At 43.3% G+C, this 22,978-nt stretch overlaps 1 long non-coding RNA gene across 1 annotated transcript in view; it reads right to left on the reverse strand.

Annotated features, from left to right (window-relative positions):
• Nucleotides 1-7,687: 7,687 nt before the first annotated feature.
• LOC126249679 (uncharacterized) overlaps nt 7,688-22,978 on the reverse strand; it is a 45,226-nt gene continuing 29,935 nt past the window's right edge. The window contains exon 3 of the long non-coding RNA XR_007545639.1: nt 7,688-7,824. This is a non-coding gene — a long non-coding RNA (uncharacterized LOC126249679). The remainder of the gene's footprint in view (nt 7,825-22,978) is intronic.

A 22,978-nucleotide genomic window follows, 5' to 3' on the forward strand; every position in this document is an offset into this window, starting at 1 on the left:
AACATCTCCCTCTCTGTCAACTGTTTCCACACCATACTGCACAAGGCAATAACTAAAGTACCGACTATTTTGCAATACTGATTGTTGGCAGTATAACGAAACATAAAAATATGTTCATACTGTTGTTCACTGCACTGAGCCCTCAAATTCGTATATAACCTTTTGTTAAATTGAAATTGTTACTGGCATGAGCAACAGGTCTCAGAAAATGTGTGGAATGAAAAACGTAAATTTATGTGAGCCATACACAATGTGTTAACAGGATAAATGTTTATTTGCTTAAATTTATCTTGGCCTATGAAAATAATTGCTATCAGTGAGATGCTTTCCTATACTACCCAAGTAGGTACATCAACAACTGATGAACTGGAAGAACCGATAATACTTAAAGGTCATTCTTCCTATCAGACTCTTTCAAAAATCTACACTGAAATTCCCACAAATAATAATTTGCTTCCCGCTATCCGACAGATAGCAGAACAAAGAATCCAAGTTTTTTTAGTAACAGCTGAAAATTTCCCAATGGGGACCTATATGCGGTTACAATTACAGAAGTACCCCAACTTATTTTAAGCTCACAGGAACATGGTTCTATACTTTGCTCTTCGCAAAACATTTTAGATTCTAAATTTTTCACACTATGATGTCTCTACTTAAATGTGCTGAAAGGTTATATCTGCTTACATATTCTTTTATCAAATCTACGACTATATTATGTACAGACAGGCACAGCACTTCTATTATACCCTGAGTCTCCAAATCTTCCAAACAAGAAGCTCATCTAGTTTGTTTTTAACCTACTGATATTCTGATGCAATATAGTAACAATATTTTCAACTGTACTTTTATGAGAATCTTGTGATATTTTGAAATTTGTATGGTTCAATGCATAACATATTTTTACTGGGTCACTCTCAATATTGTGACCTTAGTCCCTATCACCTAACTTTTCCAGCAAAATCTGGCCCACACATCTTCCACAACTACTTCCTAGCAACAAAACTCTCCTACTTCCTACTTTTTTTTTTAACTGCTGGTTTCCTGATCGAAGTTTGTTGGGTATTAACTACACTTACATCTACTTGAGCCTCTCCCTTGCTTAACTGAGGTAGCAAAGCAAATCGATTTTTTGTGCCAATGATGAAACAAATAATGTTCTCTTTCTGTGGCCCGTGTGTTCCTTACTACCATTTCCCACTTATCTTTACCCATCTCCCTCTTAGCCTCATCAATTCGTTCCTAGCACTATCCAGCTCAGCCTTAAGGGCTATGATCTCTCCTTGTTTAGGTATTTTCCTGTCTCTTGAACATACTTTGCAATACCATAGAAAAGTCTTATTTACTTCCTCAATTCCCATGCCACTACATCTCCCCCCTGCCCCCCTGTCCCACCCAGTGAAACAATCTGTCACAACAGCTGTACAGAACCCCAGAACTAATTTTCCTCTGGCAGCTCAAAACACTTTGCACTCATGGTTGTTCACAAATTTATTCACTAAATTTAGCTAAATAATTACTACTACAATATTCTATTAACTACAGATCACATTAGGCTTTTAAGTTATGTAGGACACTAACATATGTATGTACTATTAATATAGTAATGTAACACACAAAATTATGATAAATTGCTTAACTTGTACACCCAAAAAATAGGGTCTAAAATTGTATAATCACAATATGGACTTCATGCATTTTAAAAGAAAAAAAATACAGAACATCAAATCTTTAATTCTCCAATTAGATAAGGCTCTGCTACATATATGTGAAATGAAAACAAACTAAATTCTGCAAGTAACAGTTATACAGACTCGTTCAGCTTGTGTAACATGCAAAAACTAATCCTTAAGAAATTTTTTCTTTTCTTGAAAAACATGTTTGAAATAATGAAATCTTCAATAGTTAAGTTGGAACAGGTGCTAATTAACTTCCTTACAATATAATCTTAAATTAATTAACAGCTATTAATAGTTAATGACTTATCTTTATGAGCTCAATATTCCAGTCTCTGCCATTTGGGTCAGGGCTGCCCACCTTACATGAGCTACTGTCTAATCTTTAGCATTCTTCTGTAGCACCACATTTCAAAAGCTTGTATTCTCTTCCTGTCTGACCTGTTCACCATCTACATTTCACTTCTGTACAAGGCTGCACTCTAGACAAATACCTTCATAAAAGACTTCCTAAGACCTAAATCTTTATTTGATGTTAACAAATGTCTGTTATTTAGAAATGCTTTTCTTGCCATTATCAGCCTCCATTTTATTTTCTCCCTTTCTAAGCTATCATCATCAGTTAGTTTACTGCCCGAATAGTGAAAGTCATCTACTACTTCTAATGTCTCATTTCCTAATATATGGAGGCTGCCCAGAAAGTAATACAAAGCATTTTTTCCAACAGTTCTATATTGAACATAATGAGAATTACACACACAAAAGAATGGTGTTTTATCTACACACCCTATTTTTCTATGTAATCTCCACCCCATCATTTGGCCTTCCCCCAGTGCGAAACAAGGACATGTATGCCCTGTACGTACCAATCCTCGTCCTGGTAGTGAAGCCAGTGCTTCACAATCTGAATCACCACCTCATCGTCCTCAAAATGTCTTCCATGAATGGCATCCTTTAATGGCCCAAACAAGTGGAAGCCCGAAGTGGGTAGGTCAGGGCTGTCAAGTGTGACAGTCGTGGATGATCTCCCTGAGCACCGCAAATTGTGGAACTCTACCGAATCATCTTTTGATGACCTCACCCTCCCTGGTCAGGGACTAACTGCACTTCTGTCAACAGCAGATACTCCATAGACTTTGCACAAGCTTCTGTGAATATTCCCACAGTTTCTTTCTCTGCAGTGAGAAATTCAATGATGACAAGTTGTTTGTAATGTACATCACCTACACACACCATTTTGAAACTGTCCTGCAGCTACACTATCTGTCGGATGTGATGGAAACTTAGCACGCTCACTCAGATTTCAAATAATACATATGTAACATTTTGCATTTGTAGTATTGTTTTTTACTGAGAAAAAAAAAAGTGGTGAATTACTTTCAGGGCAACCCTTGTAATTCCCTCAATGTTCCCTAATTTAGCACACACCTATGTTCTATTATCCTTGTTCTGCTTTGTTGATGTTCATCTTATATCTTACTTTCAAGACTCTTACCAATTCTGTTCAATTGCTCTTTGAAGTCCTTTGCTGCTCTGGCACAATTACAATGTCATCCCTAACCTCCAAGTTTTTTGTTTCTTCTCCCTGAACTGTAATTCTTTCTGCAAATTTTTCTTTGGTTTCCTTTACTGCTTGCTCAATGCACACATTGAAAAACATTGTTGATAGGCTACAACCATGTCTCACTCACTTCTCAACCAGTGTCACCCTTTCATGCACCTCTACTCTTACAACTGCCATCTGGCTTCTGCAGAAGTTGTAAATAACCTGTTGCTTCCTGTATTTTACTCCTGCTACCTTTAGAATTTCAAAAAGAGTATTCCATTCATCTTATATCAAGTCAAAAGCTTTCTCTAAGTCTACAATTGCTATGAATGCAGGTTTGTCTTTCCTTAACCTATGTTATAAGACAGGGCCATTCATGGTACCATTTTACGGAGCAGCATGATTCTGTTCTTTGCTCTGGCTCTATCAGTACACTGCAAGTGGGAGCACAGAGGACTTGACTGTTCCTTTGGCAGTGGCAGCCAAGTGGCATTGTGCAAAGCTGGCTTATTATTCTTTTGTGGAGTACTGTGGTGTTGTAAACAGAAGACAGCATTTGGAATTATTTAGTCACAAGTAAATCAATACTCTGGTGAGCAATTGGGGATATGCTTACTAAAGGAACTGTAAAAAGATACAGCAATTCTGACTAAACATTTTGAACATTTAATGAAGACACTAATTACTATAGTCTTAATGCCAAACAGATTGCCAGTAAATAAAGAAGGGCAAAATGAATGTAATTACATACTAAGTACAACATTTAATGGATGGTGGCAAACTGTAAGGCAAAACTAGGAAACTGAATAGCAAAAGAAAATACAGAAAATTAATCCACCTCAGTTTTCTATTGCTGATTTCTGCATTTATTTAGGTTTTTTTGTGTATGAGCTTCAATGCTGGGACTGACTGATTCAGCACAGTTCAGCCTCAAAAGACATTTCAGATGATAATCTGATATGGAACAGCTCAGTCATGTTTTACACAGTTTCATTAGTGAAAAGAACTTTTCACAATTGTGCATTGATCTGAACAGACTAAGCAACTATGCTGTATGTCTATGAAGTTTCGGGTAATGCTTCTGTGACAAAGGTTTGTAAAAGTCACTTGAAGTCCACAAAGTATGGAGTATCAAAGGTTCCTAAATCTGTTTACAAGTCCGAAATACCAGTTAATCTTGTTTCAAATAAAGTACATAATTTTCTTAAAAGATCTGCATACTCTTCAAAATCTGCAGTAATGGTAACATTTGTTAATGCTGACCATTTCGGACAGTAACAGATGTTTCCTCCAGCTGCCAGCTGCCTTGCCCAGAATAGTAGTTTCATCTTGAATGCCTTTATTTCGGCACAGAAATGGACAATGAGAATATCCTTCCCTTGAAGCAACAAACACAAGTCACGAAGACGCACTTTCTCCCTTCTTTTCCATGAACAACAATATTTATTGGTGCCATTCCATGAAGCATTCCAGAACTTTAGCACGACTGTGCCAGCAAACCTAACAGTGATGGGGTAAATCTCCATATTCACAGTCAACATCATACAGAAATGCTTTGAACAAGAGATTATTGAATCCTTTTGCTTCAAGAGACTTAGTGATTTTCACAACCAAGCTCATTAGATTATTCAGTTTTATGCTTTTGCAATACAAATGTTGTTGATGAATCAAGCAATGTATAGGGATAACCAGAAGATCATGAATCCTGATTTTTCTCTGGAAGCAGCCTTCTAAACCACTGCTTTTGCCAGTCATAGCTGGAGCACCGTCTGTTGATACGGAAGTTAGTAATTCCCACAGCAGACCAAACTCCTACACAATCTTTTCAAGTGCATCGGACATGTCTTTATCTGTTGTTGTGTCCTTCAATGGGGTAAGATCTAACATCTCCTCATGACCTTCCTGCATTTTGTTTACGGTCCTGATGAAAATTACCACCTACGCTGTGTCTGACAAGTTAAGAGAGTCATAAGAAAGCAACACTGTCATTAATATTCATTTTCAGGTGAGCCTCCACATCATCTGCTAATTCTTCAATTTGGCCTGTATTAAAGTGCCTCACTATTACAAAGCATTCTTAATAAATTCACCTTCAGCAAATGGCTTCAAGTTCACAGCTATCTGATGAGAAATTCTGTAGCTTATTTTCACAGAAGAGCCTCTTCCAGGAAGATCAACACCCTACAAATAATATAAAATATTTTTATCAAATAATATCAGTAGCATGAGCTCTCCAAACTGGCATGGTGATTGTTGAAACAAAGCAATTTTGTTTTATTTCTTCCACTGTCACCATATTACAAAATAAAGTTATTAAGAGGTGACTTACTTTGTATGAAAAACTGGCTTTCAGTACAAGGATTATTGTGTTTCGTTTGTTGTTGATATATTTGTCATATCTGCCACATGATGTACTGCATAATGACATCAAACTGAATTTCCTGATGTGGTTTAATACTGTGTGACACACTATACATTTTACACAGCCATCATATCCAGTAAAAAGATATAGATCCTCTCATGCAAGATTAAAAGAAGGTGGTTCTGAGGGCCTGCTGTTTGGAGCTGCTTCCTGCTTCTGCCACATCTAATTGTGCTGACAGCTGGAACTGGCGGCCAACGTGGCTCACACTCTTTCAGTTGCTCTTGCCTGTTGCTCTGTTTATTTCCAGATGCTCCATGGTCCTGACCAGCACTGCTGAATGGTCTTGTTCTAAGCGATGTTTTAGGATCAGTATTGCCTCATGTGTTCCTACATTTCTCTGAAGTCCACACTCATCTCCCCAAGGTAGGCTTCTACCAATTTCTCCTTTTTCTGGAAATAATTCATGTCAATATTTTTCAATTACGACTTATTAGACTCATAGTTCAGTGATATCCACACCTGTCTGCAACTGCTTTCTTTGAAATTGGTATTATTACATTCTTCTTGAAGCATGAGATTATTTCACCTATCTCACACATCTTGCACACCAGATGGAAAAGTTTTGTCATGGCTGGCTCTCCCAATCAGTAGTTCTAACAGAATGTTGTCTACTCCAGGGGCCTTGTTTCCAGTCAGATCTTTGAGTGTTCTATCAAATTCTTCTTGCAGTGTCATGTTTCCCATCTTGCCTTCATGTACGTCATCTCCCCTATCAATAATAGTGCCTCCTAGTTCATTCCCCTTGCACAGCCTCTCTATACACTCCCACCCCTGAGCTTTCTCTTGTTTGAACTTTATAATTCATACAGCTGCTTCTATTCTCCCCAAAGAATGCTTTAATTTTTCTATAGGCTGTGTCTAACGTTCCACTACTTGTATATGCTTATATAGCCTTGCATCTGTCCTCTAAGCCATTTCTGCTTAACCATTCTGTACTTACAGTCAATCTCATTTCTGGGAAATCTATATTCCTTTTTGCCTGCTTCATATGCTCCACTTTTGTTTTTTTCTCCTTTCATCAATAAAATTCAGTATCATCTGTGATATCCAAGGATTACTGAAAGGCTTTGTTTGTTTACCTATTTCATCCTTTGCTGCCTTCACTATTTCATCTTTCAGGTTACCCATTCATTATCTTCTGTATTTTTGTGGTAAGTTCCTATGGGACCAAGCCTTCTGTATTCCTTTCTTGTTTCTATCCATTCATTATCTTCTGTATTCCTTTCTTGTTTCTACACATTCACTGTCTTCTGTATTCCAACTGTTGCCTAATGCTGCCTCCTGAACTCTCAAACAATTTCTGGTTTATTCAACTTACCTGGGTCCCATAGTCTTAATTTCCTACCTTTTTGCAATTTTTTCAGTTTTACTCTACAGTTTGTAACTCGTAAATTATGGTCAGAGTGAACATCTGCACCTGGAGGAGGAGGAGGAGGAGTAGATGATTAGTGTTTGATGTCCCTTTCGACAATGGTGTCATTAGAAATGGAGCACAAGTTCCAATTGTGGAAGAATGGGTATGAAAGTCAGCTGTGCCTTTTCAAAGGACCCATCCCAGCATTTGCCTGAAGTGATTTAGGGAAATCACAAAGGACCTAAATCAGGAGGGTTGTACGCGGATTTGAACCGTCGGCCTCCCAAAGATCTGTCCCTGGAAATGTCTTACAGATTAAAATCTGCTTCCTAAATCTGTATCTTACCACTATATAGCAATCAGAAACCATCCTGTGTCTCTGAGCATCTTCCATGTATACAACCTTCTTTCAGGATTCTTCAGCCAAGTGTTAGCAATGATTAAATTATGTTCCATGTAAAATTCAACCAGACAGCTTCCTCTTATTCCATTTCCCAAGTCCACATCCTACTATTTTTACTTCTCTTCCTTGTCCTACTATTTAATTCCAGTCCCTCATCACAATTACATTTTCCCCTTTCTTAACTACCTGAATATCTGTCCCTTACTATAAAATTTGAAGTTGGAATAACCACAGTGCAACAATACCATTACAATATTAGTAATATGACTTTATTCTTTTTACCTTCAAAACTGCATTAGAATTTTCAGGTAATTCTGCTGCTGGCATTTTTTTCCGTGGCTGTTGAGGATTTTTCACTCCCCTTGACTCCTGTTCCTTTTGTCGCCTTTCTGCTGCCTCAGCCATCTGTTTCCGTTTTGTTTCCTGAAATAAAAAAATAAAAAGAAAAGGTTCAATGGTTGCTATACATTATCACCAATGTACAAGGTGTGTTAAAAAAAATATTAGGATTGTTGTAATTTCATGAGCTGTATTAGTCCAGTTCACACAATTTTGATTTGTTGTGTTGGTAAACATGTCTGCACACTGGTAGCCACATTGGACGTTTGGTCTATTATCAGTTGTCATGAAGGTTACGTCTCTCTGCTTACAACTGAGGATTACTGATTTGTTTTAAAAATTCATCACAGAATTTACAATAATTTTGCTATAAATATGGAATAAAATTTAAGAGAGTTTTAGAAATGTTTACTACTGCTTTTGGTGAAACTTCTATGAGTAAAACTGGGATTTATGAGAGGTATAAGCATTTCCAGGATGTCCGTGAAGAGGCTGATGATGACCAACATTCTTGATGCCCCAGAACAATAACCACCAAAGGAAAGTTGGAAAAAGTTAGAGAAATGATTATGAACCATCACTGAATCACTATCAGAGAAGTTGCTGATGGTGTTGGTATATCAATCAGCTCCTGCCATGAAATTCTTTCAGAAGTTTTGGGTATGACACATGTAACAGTAAAATCTGTGCTGGAGGTGTCAAATTGCGAGCAAATCCAGCGGGGAATGGAAATTGCTAGGGAGTTACCAAATGATGTCAACAATGCAAAACTACTGAAACGTGTCTCAACAGGTAACGAAACATGAATGTATGGGTACGACATCAAACCTAAGGCTCAATGGTCTGAGTGGAGGCATTCTGGATCGCCAAGATAAAAAAAACCCTCAGCAAGTGTGGTTGAATGTCAAGACTATGCTCACCGTTTTCTTTCATTTTAACAGCATAGTGCTTCACAAGTTGTTGCCAAAAGGTTAAATCATCGCCAGCAAGTACTGTCTACAAGTTCAGTGCCATTTGTGGGAAGCAATCGGAAAAAAAGGAACCCTGATCTTTGGCAAAAAAAAATTTGTGGCTTTTGCACCACAATAATGCATTTGCTCACACTTCATTGCTTGTTCATGAATTTTGGGTGGAAACCGACACCATAATGATGCCCTAGCCTCCCTATTTGCCAGATATTTTTCTGTATCCAAAAACAAAGAAAACCTTCCAAGATTAGACAAGATTAAAAGATATCGCTGAACGAGCTAAGTGCTAACCCAAAGATCAAATTCCAAAAGTGTTTTGTGGATTGGAAGAAATGCTGGCACAAGTACATAATATCTAATTGAGTCTACTTTGGAGGAGATAGCATTAATATAAATAAATAAATATACTTATTTCTGGAAAATGAAAATTCCCAAGATTTTTTTAACATTCCTCGTATAAACTGAATTTTGCAGGAAAGTCTGCACAGTGCAACTTGCAAACCATAAAAAGGATTAATAGTCAATCAGCACGCTGTAGCTGTACACAAGAAAGAGGGGCGGGTGGGAGTGGGGGGTGGGGGGGGGGGCACTGGGGCAACCTTGGGGGGGGGGGGGGCGGCTGTAGGGCGAGAACTGGGTGGCGGGGGCTGTGGGGCAAAACCAGGTGGAGGGGGGGGGGGGGAAGTGGGTTAGGCTGGTGAGGGGGTGGGAGGGAGAGAGGGGGACAGAGAAGGGAGAAGAGAGGTGTTGGTTGGTTGGATTAAAAGAGGGGGAAAGGGACCAAACTATAAGGTCATCAGTCCATTGTTCCAAATAAAACAATGCAACAAGTGTGAGAATAAAACAAATGAGACTGACAACACAAAACGAAATGAAAGGAAAAATCCCAAGAATGATGAAGGGCAACAAACATGTAAGTGGACAAAATGGGACAAGAAAAACACAGGAACGCAAGAAATGGGATGAAGAGATTAAAATAACAAAGCAGATTACCATGGCTGGCTGACCATGAGAATAAAAAAGGAGAAGCCAGCCACTCTGCAACACATTAAAACATCCACCTTAGAAGCACTAGGTTTGCAGACAAAGAACACATGCTAAAACTTAGGTCAAATGACAAAACCCACCATCACAAATAAAACGTGAAACTAAATCAGCCAATGAGGCGTTGTCAGATAAAATCAGCGGCAATGAGTCCAGTAACCCAACATTTCGTCGCTGGGCTGCCAAAGTGGGACAGTGCACCAGAATACGGACCACTGTCAACCAGGCACTGTACCAACACTTAGGTGGGTCTTCACGGCACAGGAGGTAACAGTGGGTCACCCAAGCGTGGCCAATGCGGGGCCAGTAGAGGACAACTGATTCCCTGCGAGAGGCCCTCATGGAAGTCTTCCACACATTCCTAGTCTCTTTAATGACACGTAGTTTGTTGTGTGTACTGTTATGCCATTCCACCTCCCAAAGCCGAAAAACCCTGCAGCGTAAGACAGAATGCAGGTCAGGTTCAGAGATGCCCATCTCCAGAAGTGGTTTCCGCGTAGCCTGTTTGGCCAGCCTGTCGGCAAGTTCATTGCCTGGGATGCCGACGTTTCCTGGGGTCCACACAAACACCACTGAATGATGGGACCGATCCAGGACATAGATGGACTCTTGGAGGGACACTACCAAAGGATGGCAAGGGTAGCACTGGTCGATAGCTTGTACGCTGCTCAAGGCGTCAGTACACAGAAGACACAATTCCCCGGGGCATGAACAGAAATACTGAAGTGCATGAGAGAGGGTCACCAGCTCTGCAGTGAATACACTGCAGCCATCAGGCAAGGAATGTTGTCCAAAAAGTCCCCTGGGGATGCAGGTGAAGCCAACATGACCATCAGCCATTCAGCCGTCAGTATAAACCACTTCAGAGGCCCAGAACACGTCAAGAATCGAGAGGAAGTGACAGCAGAGAGCTGCAGGAGTAACCGAGTCCTTAGGGTTATGTGAAAGGTCCAGACGAATCTGTGGCCCAGGTGTACACCATGGAGGTGTATGCCGACAGACCCTTTAGGGGAGGATCCAGTTCAGACAGAAGGGATCACAAACGAACCACAATCGTTAGCCTTGACCTGGGACGCCGATGCGGGAGATGAACTGCCATGGTTGGGAAAAGAAGATGGTAATTCAGATGTGCAGGAGAACTATGAATGAATGCAACATATCTGGCAAGCAGTTGTGCACATCGGATCTGCAATTGAGGGACTCGGGCCTCCACCAGGACAATGGTCACCGGATTCGTTCTAAAAGCTCCTGTCACTAGGCGAACACCACAGTGGTGCACTGGGTCAAGTACATGCAACGCTAAGGGCACTGCCGAACCGTAAACCAGACTCCCATAGTCATGGCGGGATTGAACAAGGGCTTTGTAGAGCTGCAGCAGAGTAAAGCAATCAGCACTCCAGTTGGTGCTGCTCAGGCAGCGGAGGGCATTGAGGTGCTGCCAGCACTTCCACTCAAGCTGATGAAGGTGAGGTAGCCAATTCAATGGTGCATTGAATACCAGTCATAAGAATTGATATGTCTCCACTACAGTGAGTGGATCGTCATTAAGGTAAAGTTCTGGTTCTGGATGATTGGTACGGTGCCGACAGACATGCATGACACATGACTTTGCGGCTCAAAACTAGAAGCCGTGGGCTAGAGCCCATGACTGCACCTTGTGAATGGCTCCCTGTAGGTGCCACTCAGCAACACCACTACTGGAGGAGCAGTACGAAATGCGGAAGTCGTCTGCAGAGACTCAATACGGAGCCCTGCTGAATGACATTCTCATTAGTGGGGGGGTGGGGCGGGTGGGGGGGGGGGGGGACTATGGGAGGCACGGATTTGGCCACGGAAAGTATGGAGCAACATAAAGATTTGGATAAAAATCAGAAGCAGGCCTCGGAGACCCCACTCATACAATGTGGCAAGGATATGATGTCACCGGGTCATGTCATATGCTGTATGCAAGTCAAAAAAGACGGCAACCAGATGTTGGCGTCTGGAAAACACTATTTGGATGGCAGACTCGAGAGACACAAGATTATTAGTGGTAGAGCACCCCTGGCGGATGCTGCCCTGACATGGAGGCAGTAGACCACGTGACTCCAGGACTCAACCCAACCCCGGCCACATCATATATTCCAGCAGCTTACAAATAACATCGGCGAGGCTGATGGGCCGATAGCTATCCACATCAAGCGAGTTTTTACTGCGTTTGAGCACCAGAACGATTTTGCTCTCCTGCCATTGCGATCGAAAGACACCATTGCACCAGATCCAGTTGAAGATAACAAGGAGATGTCACTTGTAGACAGAGGAGAGATGTTTAATCATCTGGCTGTGGATCCGATCTGGCCCAGGAGCTGTGTTGCAGCAATGTGCAAGTGCACTGAGGAGCCTCCACTCCGTAAATGGGGTGATACTAGCTTCACTGTGGCGGGTAGTGAATGAGAGGACTTTGCTTTCCATCCGCCATTTGAGGGTGCGAAAGGCTGGGGGGTAGTCCTCCGATGCAGAGGATCAAGCATAGTGCTCAAGCCAAGTGCTCAGCAATCGTGTTTGCATCGGTACACAGCACGCCATTGATGGTAACGCCAGGGACACCTGTAGGGGTCTGGTACCCAAAAAGACATCTGATCATCTAAACATGGGAAGGTGACGTATGGCACCCATTGGTCGAGACTTATCTCGGTCAACACTCATGCTTCCGTCGATGATAAGTTGGCGAATGTGGGCACAGAGCAACTTAAAGGCTATCAGTTGCTCTAGGGAAGGGTGCTATTTATGTCACGGTAGAGATCAACACACTGTAATTGCTTCAGCGACTTCCAGCGACCACCAAGGGACTGTCTTTCGCCGGAGGCACCCTAAAGAGCAAGGTATCGCATTTTCTGCAGGAGAAACAATTGTGGTAGTGACCTGCTCAACCATCAAATCGATGTTGCCATGTGGGGGAGAGTCAAAGGTGACATCAGAGGTGGTAGTTTCCGAGTCCGCCTTGTTTAAAGCCCATCTGGGCAGGCGTCCGTGGGCCTGACTCCAAGGCAGTGACAGGAAGATGGAGAAGTGGTCACTACCACACAGGTCATCATGCGCTGTCCAGTGGATAGATGGGAGAAGTTCTGGGCTGCAAATTGACGAATCAACGGCTGAGTAACTCCCTCGAGCCACACTGAAATGTGTGGTGGCCCCAGTATTTAAGAGGCAGAAGTCGAACTGAGACAGTAAAGTTTTGATATCTCAGCCTCGGTCATTTAAGCATGGTGTCACCCCACAAGAGGTTATGCACGTTAAAATCTCCCCAAAGTAGGAACAGTTTAGGGAGTTGATCAATCAGTGCAGCTAATACATTCAGGGGTACTGCACCATCTGGAGGAAGATATACATTGCAGACAGTTATTTCCTGAGTTGTCCGTATTCGACAGCCACAGCTTCAAGAGGGGTTGAAAGGGCACAGTTTCACTACAGACTGAGTTGAGGACATAAACGCAAACTCCACCTGACACTCGATTATAGTCACTATGGTTCCTGTAATATCCCTTACAGCCATGGAGGGCAGGAGTCCACATTGCCGGGAACCAGGTTTCCTGGAGAGCAATGTAGAGAGCAGCTGTAAAGCTTAACAGTTGCTGCAGCTCAGCCAGGCAGTGGAAAAAAGCCGCCACAATTCCACTGGAGGATGACATCATGGTGAGACTGGGAAAGCATGGAGAATTCAATGAGGCAGTTTACGCCACAGGGTCACTTGCTGCCACCGACTTTTTGCCTGAGCAATCTATATCCATTGTGTCTGAGGCTCCGGCGAGATCCAGGTCCTCAGCGGACACCAGAATCTCCACCCCATCTTCAGACACAGAGCTTGTAGGTAGTGGCGGTGTGGGTGCCACCACAAGTTCCTTGTTCTTGGGGGTCTTGTTTTTCGATTTCTCACACTGTTCCTTGGGTTTCCCTGGCTGAGAGGACTTCACTGAATCAGTCTCCTGGACTGAAGATGAGCGTGAAGCCCTACAATCTGCTGCTTTTGGGCTATTCAGCCACTGGCTGGTGTCATCTTTCCCACTGGCAGAAATTTAGGAAGGGAATGACCCAAGGGATCCCTTCCTAGCGAGAGGGGCCGAAGAAGCCTCTCTGACTCAGAATTGGGGACTGAAATCCCCAATGGTTGGGAGGTGGGGGGGGGGGGGGGTTGCTCCCGAAGTAGGTGGTGCAGGAGCAACAGGGAACGAAGTGACCCCCACCATCAAGCCATCAAGGGGGCAGGTGTAGTCTCCCGGTTCTGAGAGGCGACATGAATTTGAGCCACTGATGGAGCGACAACTGTTCTCATAGCGGCGGCATGTGACGAAGTCATAGCCACAGGATGTAGGCACTCAAATTTCCTCTTAGCCTCAGTGTAGGTCAGTCGGTCCAGGGTCTTATATTCTATGATTTTCCTCTCTTTGTGTAAAGTCTGGCAAGCAAGGTGAGAGATGCTCTCCGCAGTTGACACAGATGGGAGGTGGGGCACATGGGGTATTGGGATGCGATGGATGTCCACAATCTCAAGAGGTGGGGCTTGAAGTACAGTGGGAAGACATATGGCCAAACTTCGAACACTTAAAGCACTGCAGGGGGAGGGATATATGGCTTGACATCACAGTGGTAGATCATCACCTTGACCACCTCAGGCAATGTGTCACCCTCGAAGGCCAAGATGTAGGCACTGGTGGCAACCTGGTTATCCCTCGGACCCCGATGGATGCACCGGACAAAATGAACACCTCACTGTTCTAAATTGGCATGCAGCACGTTGTCAGACTGCAAAGGAGGTCCATGTGGAATATAATACCCTGGACCATATTTAAGCTCTTGTAAGACATGATGGTAACAGCAATATCCCCCAACTTGCCCCTAGCGAGTAATGCTCATGACCAGGCAGAGGATGCTGTTTTTTATCAAAACTGATCCAGAGTGCATTTTGGACAAGCCCTCCACCTCCCCAAACTTTTCCTCCAAATGCTCCACAAAAAACTGAGGCTTGATGGACATGAAAGATTCCCTATCAACTCTCGTACAAATAAGGTACCGGGGCAAATAAGCTTCACTGCCATCCTTAGCCTGGTGTTCCTCCCATGGTGTGGTCAGGGAGGGGAATGACTTGCAGTCATACTTCTTAGCACTGAAATTAGATTTTGCCCGCTTAGAGACTGCTGGTGTTTGACCACCAGCACACTTCATGGCATGTCATCCGCCCTGATGCCACCCACTCCGAGCAGGGGCCCTCCCCACGGGCACCACCCAGCCGCAGAAAAGGCCACCTGGCAGGATGGCCATTGCTGGGAGTCCCGATGCCCCATGGTGACGGGCTTCTACTCCTTGGCATACATGGGGATTCAAAGGTGCAGGCATCAGCAGAGTTGTCAGGGGGCTACAACCAACAGGGTACATGGCGGCCCCGCCACAACACACTAGCTACCATACTGAATATGAGGTGCAAAGAAGTCCATGGTCATCATCAGCACAGAAAGTGACACTGCATAGTGCATGGCGGAAAATGCGTGCAGAAAGGTGTCTTCTCCCAAGAGATGGAGAACGAACGGGACTGCAATGCAACAACGAGAAAGTGGGCTTAAGGTCTCAATGCACAATGGACACGATTGCACCATGTAAGGTGCCCTTCCCCAATTGGCTCTGTCTTCAGGAAAATTTTGAAAAATTGACTTCAAACCCTACAGGGGACCATCAGATAAAGGCCAAAATGTGAGAGACTCCTTTTAGTCACCTCTTATGATAGGCAGGCATACCTCTGGCCTATTCTAACCCCTAAACCCGCAGGGGGGTGGTGGGGGGAACAAGCGAGCACAAAACTGTGCGAGCACAAGCGCACTTGTGTGAGTGTGCCCATGCACACACTAGTTCAAAAAAGTGTGTATTTACCTTCACTAAAACACATTCACTGTAGTTGCTGTTTAGGAGCCATTTACGTATCTTCATCTTCATACTGACTTTTTAAATTAATCCTCATCGCCGATGGATTTCAGCATGAAAATACAGGCACTCTTCCACACAACATAAAAGCAGCAATTTCTTAGTATTGTATCAATGACCATAAGGAACACATACTATGAAAGGGTGAGAGAAATCTAGAACCAGATGCGAAAAGAGAAGATTTAAAAATCTGAGAACTTAGAAGAGGCAGAGGGGGTGATCACTACCCAGAGATACGAGAAGCAATGAGAATGTATGCAGCACTGCAGTGAGAATGTTTAGCAATATATAAGATCGAAACAAGATACAAACAAAGAGCAAGACAGTAACTACCTGAGACCACAAAACAAATTCAAAAACCACAGCATCAGTGGAGAAGATAGAAGGAGTAAAAACCGATAGGGGCAATACAGGTGTAAGAGATGAGTGGTGGGACAAGAACACCTGTAGTTGAATGAGTTAACCTACTAAGTTCTGAACAGTAAATGTGATGAAGCCGTAACAGAGGTCAGGGTTACTTTGTCACAGACCATGCTCTACAGAAGGTATTGCATGACACCACAAACCTAATCCGTGTCCGCACATCTTCACTGACAGCTTTGTGCTCACATGTTGATATGAAAGGACAAATAACAGTTGTACATAATGTGATGTATACTACAGGTTGTGTTAAAAATGGGTGTCTTTATGATTGAGCAGTTCTTACCAGTGACACAGCAGAAGAAGATTTTAGTAAGAGAGTGCACTAGCCCCAGTCTCGTAACCGAAGTGGCCATGTGGAAATGAACCATTAAGATGTGAAGAGTGTGATCTAGATATTGCAGAGTTTGGAAAGGGTGGTGTGAGGTTGCCCAAAGTTACTCAGGGTTGTATGGAGAAAAAGAATGGCTAAGTTGGATTTAATTTCAGAATAAGATGTCCTACAATGGTGAACACTGGTTAAGACATTCCACTTGTATTTGGGAGAAGTAGATTCCAGATCTCTCTCTGGCCATTCAAATTTCCTTTGGAAAGGACATAAGCCGATTTCTTGCTCCTATCCTTGTCGATCCCTATTGACTTCACTGCAATCGGGTGTTCAACTTATCTTCCTTCCTTGCTGTAAGCAAGCTTGACATAGTTTAATGTACTCCAGCAGCACTGTTTTCTGAGGAGCAAGTAGTACTACAGTCACTGGTGGTGCAACATGCCTGAGGACCAGGCTGGTGAGAGAGTGAGCTTTCATGCAGCAAATCAGCATCTACACCAATATATTTGTCAAATTCCAAGGATGTAGGAGGAAAATTTCACATGAAGAGGATGACATTTAACATACTGCAAATACTACTATTTGTTAGTGGGTTAGATGTCTTTGTCGATAGATAATAATACAGAAGAGTCCATGGAATCTGCACAATTCGGGAGGACACTGTTCTGAGATGCCCTTCATCACCAACAGGCTGCTGCCAGCTGATCATGCAGCCTACTTCCCATAAAGGACACAACACAGACTGGCCACAGTGATGAGGCCTATAATATATTCAATGCTTTGCTGTTGGAACACTAAACAGTGGACCTCACCATCTGCATACTTTGTCTGGACTTACTCTTCAGAACACTACTAACCTTGCTCCGATGAAAAAACTTCTAAGCAGTCATTGTTGTGCATCAATCACTTCACTTCATGAATTTAACATGTTCTGTAATACTATTCATGATTGTTAAGAAAGCATATGTTGACGTAGATGTAAATCTGGTGAGGAGAATTCTTGTACTCTCGAGTGCAATACGAAGAAATGGATTCAGTGTTACCAAAAATTTTAGAATATCAGCAGCAACCACTGTTACAACATTAGCAATATGTGGAATAGCAGTACAGGCATCAGATATAATAAGAAGCATGTCATCAGGTATGTTTAAACAGCAGCTGCTCCTGCTGGACCGGTTGCTCCAGCAATTAAAAAAAAAAAAAAAAAAAAAAAAAAAAAAAAAAAAAAAATCACGAGCATCTGTTTCATCAGCATTACATCCTCTGTCTTCATTCCTCCCCACAACATCTGCACATTTCAGTAAGTCGAAGGAAGCTCTGTACTCATTGAACTAATCTGACAACACTTCCACACTTTCCATGTGACTGATCAACAGGTTCAAATATTTTTTTCTCTCTTACTGAATGCAGATTATCCTTTCCCTTGTACAGATATATGTGAACTTTCAAGTTATCAATTTGTAACCATTCCCAGCTTGTGATAACTTAAGTTGCATCAGAGTGAATCGTAGTGTTTTCATTACTGCTAGGTTTCATGCTTTCCTAGGTTAAGCTGCAATTGTTGTTATGCCTGGCACAAATGTTAGTCATATGCAAACTCCTTGGAACGTGATATAGTGTGAAGATCTACTAATGCAACAGGAGGCATTAAAACTGTAAGATCCCTCTGTTGACTAATTATCACAGCATTCAGTGTGCCACAAGCTATTGGCAAAGCAGTTGCAATAAAAGCTGGACATTTCCGAAGTATAATATTCACCTCATCACCACTTATCAGATCTTTCCAAGTAAATATTGTGTTGCACAGTTGTGCTTGGCCATAGAAAATCAAACAGGAAACAAAGAACTTTGCTGGCACAGTGTCACCCCAACCAGTTGTATACAATAAGAGGTGATTCTTGCCTGGAAATAAAATTCTCACCACAATGTAATTTATGGTTAAAATCAAAACCATCACAGCAATGTTATGCATATCCATCTTTTCTAATGTTTTGTTCTTCATGACTGATCAATGTGCCAAATGCAGCAGGAAACTTGCAGCTACTGTAACAAATGTGGATACGCATCTCACTGTGTCAAAATTGAACAACAGCAAAAAAAAAAAAAAAAATGGCTCTGAGCACTATGGGACTCAACTGCTGAGGTCATTAGTCCCCTAGAACTTAGAACTAGTTAAACCTAACTAACCTAAGGACATCACACACATCCATGCCCGAGGCAGGATTCGAACCTGCGACTGAAGCGGTCTCACGGTTCCAGACTGCAGCGCCAGAACTGCGCGGCCACTTCGGCCGGCGAACAACAGCAAAAACTGAACCCCTATTTCAAGTAAGTACCAATATCAACAGTACTACGCAGGCTCTGAAACATCACGTCAGCTTTCACTTTAACTCCATCCAAAGAATTGGAAAATTAATTTTCAAGGAGCTACAAGGTCATCTGCTACATTAATTAACAAGGCTACACGTTAACTTAAGTACTTGGTATAACCCTGTTGTTATCCTAACAAACAAACATCTTCAAATCGCTGTAGATCATCCAACCCTCTAACTGGGACCACTCTAAAAGAGAAAATGATAGAAGCAAGCCGAAAGGGGAAAACATGCACTAAAAGGGAAAAAAGAAGTAGAAGGTATTAAAATAATATAGCAGATGGCCTGGGCAGGCTGATCACAAGAATAAAAAAGGATGACCCAGCCACTCCGCAACACACTAAAATGTCCAGACTAAAAATACATGGCTAAAGATACACAGCTAGGGAAAAGACGAACACTAAGGCAAACAAACAGCAAAGAAAGAGCAAGGAAGAGTTGAAATGGAGGGAGGGTGAAGGTCTAGGAGAGAAGGCCAGACGCCCACCCTTAGATTGAGTGATAAAAACCTGGCTCACAAATGAAACATAAAAGTAGATCATCCATCGAAGCAGTCTCCCCTAACACTGTAGGGACGGTTAAAAGTCTGCCTCAGGGTGGCTAAAACTGGGCAGTCCAACAAGATGTGGACCACAGTCAAGTGGGAACATCAGCAACACTGAGGTGGGTCCTCACAACGGAGGAGATGACTGTGAGTCAGCCGAGTATGTTTGATGCAGAGCCGGCAAAGGAGTCCCTGCCACTGGCTCGTATGGATGACCTCCACACATTCGTTGTCTCCTTGATAACACTTAGTTTATTAGGTGTACTGAAGGTGCGTCATTCAGTATCCCAGATCCTGAAAACTTTACTGCGTAAGACTGATCGGAGATCAGTCTATGGAGTGCCGATCTCCAGGATCAGTTTACCAGTAGTCTGTTTGGCCAGACTGTCAGCAAGTTCATTTCCTGGGATCCTGACATATCCAGCAGTCCAGATGAAGGCCAGTGAACATCCACAGTTTACGAAGGCGTAAACAGACTTCTGGGTAGTTGTCACCAGAGGATGGTGGGGGAAGCAGTGGTCGAGAGCTTGTAGGCTGCTTACAGAGCCACTACACATGAGGAAGGAGTCACCTGTGCAGTAGCTGATGTGCTCCAGAGCACAAGAGATGGCTACCAACTCTGCAGTGAAAACATTGCAGCCATCTGGCAAGGAGCACTGTTCAGTATGCCCTGAATGTGCAGCAGTGACCTCCACATGAGCATCGAGCCATCAGTGTAAACTATTTCTGAGCCCTGGAACTCGCCGAGAAGGGAGAAAAATTGGCAGCGGAGGACCTCAGGAAAAAATGAGTCCTTTGGGCCTTGCACCAGGTTCAGATGAGGCTGGGGTTGAGGCATGGATGATGGAGGTGTATGCGAGTGAACCCAGTGGAAAGGTGGTAGAAGGGAAGACTCGAGTTCAGTGAGAAGGGACCGGACACGGACAGCAATTGTAATCCCTGATCTGGGCCATCATTGCTGGAGATGGATCACTGTGTTAGGAAAAAGGAGATTAATTGGGATGTTGAGGCTAACTATGAATGTATATGGCATAAGTGGCAAGCAGTTGCTGTCACCTGATCCACAAAGGTATGGGGGGGGGGGGGGGGGGGGGGGGATAGGGAGACTGGAAAGTAGTCACTACCACACAAGTCATCATGAGCTCTCCATTGGACAGACAAGAGAAGGCCAAGAATATGCCATGTGCAACACTGAAATGAGTGGGGCCACCTACATTTAGGAGGCAAAGGTCTAGTTGAGTTAGTAGATCCTCGACATCTTTACCATGGCCAGTAATCTTTATTCCACCCTACAAATGGTTATGGGTGTTAAAATCACCCAGAAGTAGAAGAGTTGGGCGGGGGGAGGAGTTAGGAAATAAGGGCAGCCAACACTTGGTGTAGCACTTCACCATCTGAAGGAAGGTAGATGTTACAGATGGTAATTTCCTGCTTTGTCCTCACTGATGACCACAACTTCTAAATGTATTTGAAGGGGCACAGGTAAGGACATAGGTACAGACTCCACCTGACATCCTGTTACAGTTATTACAGATTTTGTAGTACCTCCAAATAGCCACAAAGGGCGGGGATTCTCATTGCAGGAAACCAGATTTCTTGAAAGGCAACGCAAAAAGGAGGTGTAACGAAACTTTCTGGCAGGTTAGAACTATGTGCCTTCGAACTTGGGACCTTTGCCTTTCGTGGGCATGTGCTCCACCCACCGAGCTAACCAAGCATGACACACAACCCATCCTCACAGCTCCAATTCTGACAGTACCTCATCTCCTACCTTCCAGGCTCTCCTGCGAAACTAGCACTCCTGGAAGAAAGTATATAGCAGGGACATGGCTTAGCCGCAGCCTGGGGCATGTTTCCAGAATGAAATTTCCACTCTGCAGGCAAGTATGCACTGATATGAAACTTCCTGGCAGATTAAAACTGTGTGCCAGACCGAGACTCAAACTCAGAACCTTTGCCTTTCACGGATAAGTGTCCTACCACCATTCTTGAAGCAGGTGTACTGCTAAAGAGTTGTCTTAATTCAGCCAGGTGGGAGAAAAAACCGCCCAATTCCACTGGAGGATGACACTGTCTGTAGTCTGGGATGGCACAAAGGGACCAAGGAGGCAGTTTATGCCTTAGGGCCACCTGCTGCCACAGGTTGAGTGCTGGTATCCAGTATCATTGTGTCTGAAGTGTTGGTGAGACCCAGGTCCTCAGGGGATGCTAGAATCTCCACTTCATCCTCAAATGCGGAACTGTTAAGGAGTGATGGGCACTGGAGTGTCATGTTTCTTAGCCAATTTCTTCTTCATCGGTTTGTCCTCTCGCTGCTCTTTAGGGGCTTGCTGTGAGGGCTCAACTGAAGTAGCGACAGTAGAAAAGCATGAAGCCCTTTGATCAGCAGCACATGACTCCTTCAGCCACTGGCTAGTGTCCACTTTTGCACTTGTGGAGACTTTGTAAGGGAGAGTCCTGAGGGCCTGTTTCCGTGCGAGAGGAGCCAGATAAGCCTGTTGCTTCTTCGGCTGGGATGGGGGGACCGATGTCCTCGGCATTTGGGGAGACATTGCCCCCAAAGTAGAAGCTCTGGGAGCAATGGAAGAAGTGCCCCAACCAGCAAGGAGCAGGTGGGGGAGGAGGGTGGGGTTTAATCGGGAGGCCCTGATGGCCCACTGTACGAGGCAAAGACGAGGAGACTACCATCGCCAGTGAGAGTCATGTCAACACAGCTGCAGCATACAAAGATGTCAAGTGAATGGGGTACAACCATTCATATTTCCATTTAACCTCTCAGTAAGTCAGCCGATTCAGGATCTTGTATTGGATGCAGTGGACGTCAACAGTCTCGACATGTGGCACTGCAATTGCACCGGGAGGATATGTGCCCAAATTTCCAGCACATAAAGCACCACATAGGGGGAGGAATGTACCGTTTTATGTCACATTGGTATACCATCACGTTGACCTTTTCAGGTAAAGAGTCACCCTCAAAGGCTGAGATGAAGGCACCAGTAGCGACCCTATTCCCTTTTGGATCTCTATAGGTGCACCGGATGAACTGAACATCCCACCATTCTAAACTGTTCATTGTCACCAGAGCCACTGAAATTTTCTAAGTCAGTTATCGGTGCAGCATTGCAACTGAGTGAGTTACCATTTGACTGACCATTCTCAAGCAGCGCTGTTGCGTTCATGATGCCGTTTCATCGTTACTATAGGCATCTTAGGCATGAGCCTCCTGTTTATAAAGTTATTGATAGTGTGTTAGTGACCGCATCATCCAAAGTTGGAGCACAAGTTACTTTGCAGGGACCATCATCGTTTGTCGGCTGTGTGTTTAATTTTACTGTGACAAGACAGGCAACATGGTAATGGTTAGATAACTGCTGCTATAGTGCACTGCTCTGATGCTAATACGGTTCCTGGTCTTGAGTGTTTCAACAATCATGATGTAATAGCTTATTGGACATTTAGGACTGGAGAGGTATACAACAGACATAGGTCATACTTATTTTGTTTCTAGAATGCCTTTGGTTTTGAGGACTAGGAATTGTCATAAGCTAAACGAATCTGAGGGAATTTCCATTTGGTTTAAAGTCAATTTACAGTGTAAAAGTATTAAGATTAT

This window comes from Schistocerca nitens, chromosome 3 (genome assembly GCF_023898315.1).
Source record: "Schistocerca nitens isolate TAMUIC-IGC-003100 chromosome 3, iqSchNite1.1, whole genome shotgun sequence".
Classification (NCBI taxonomy): Eukaryota; Metazoa; Arthropoda; class Insecta; order Orthoptera; family Acrididae; genus Schistocerca; species Schistocerca nitens.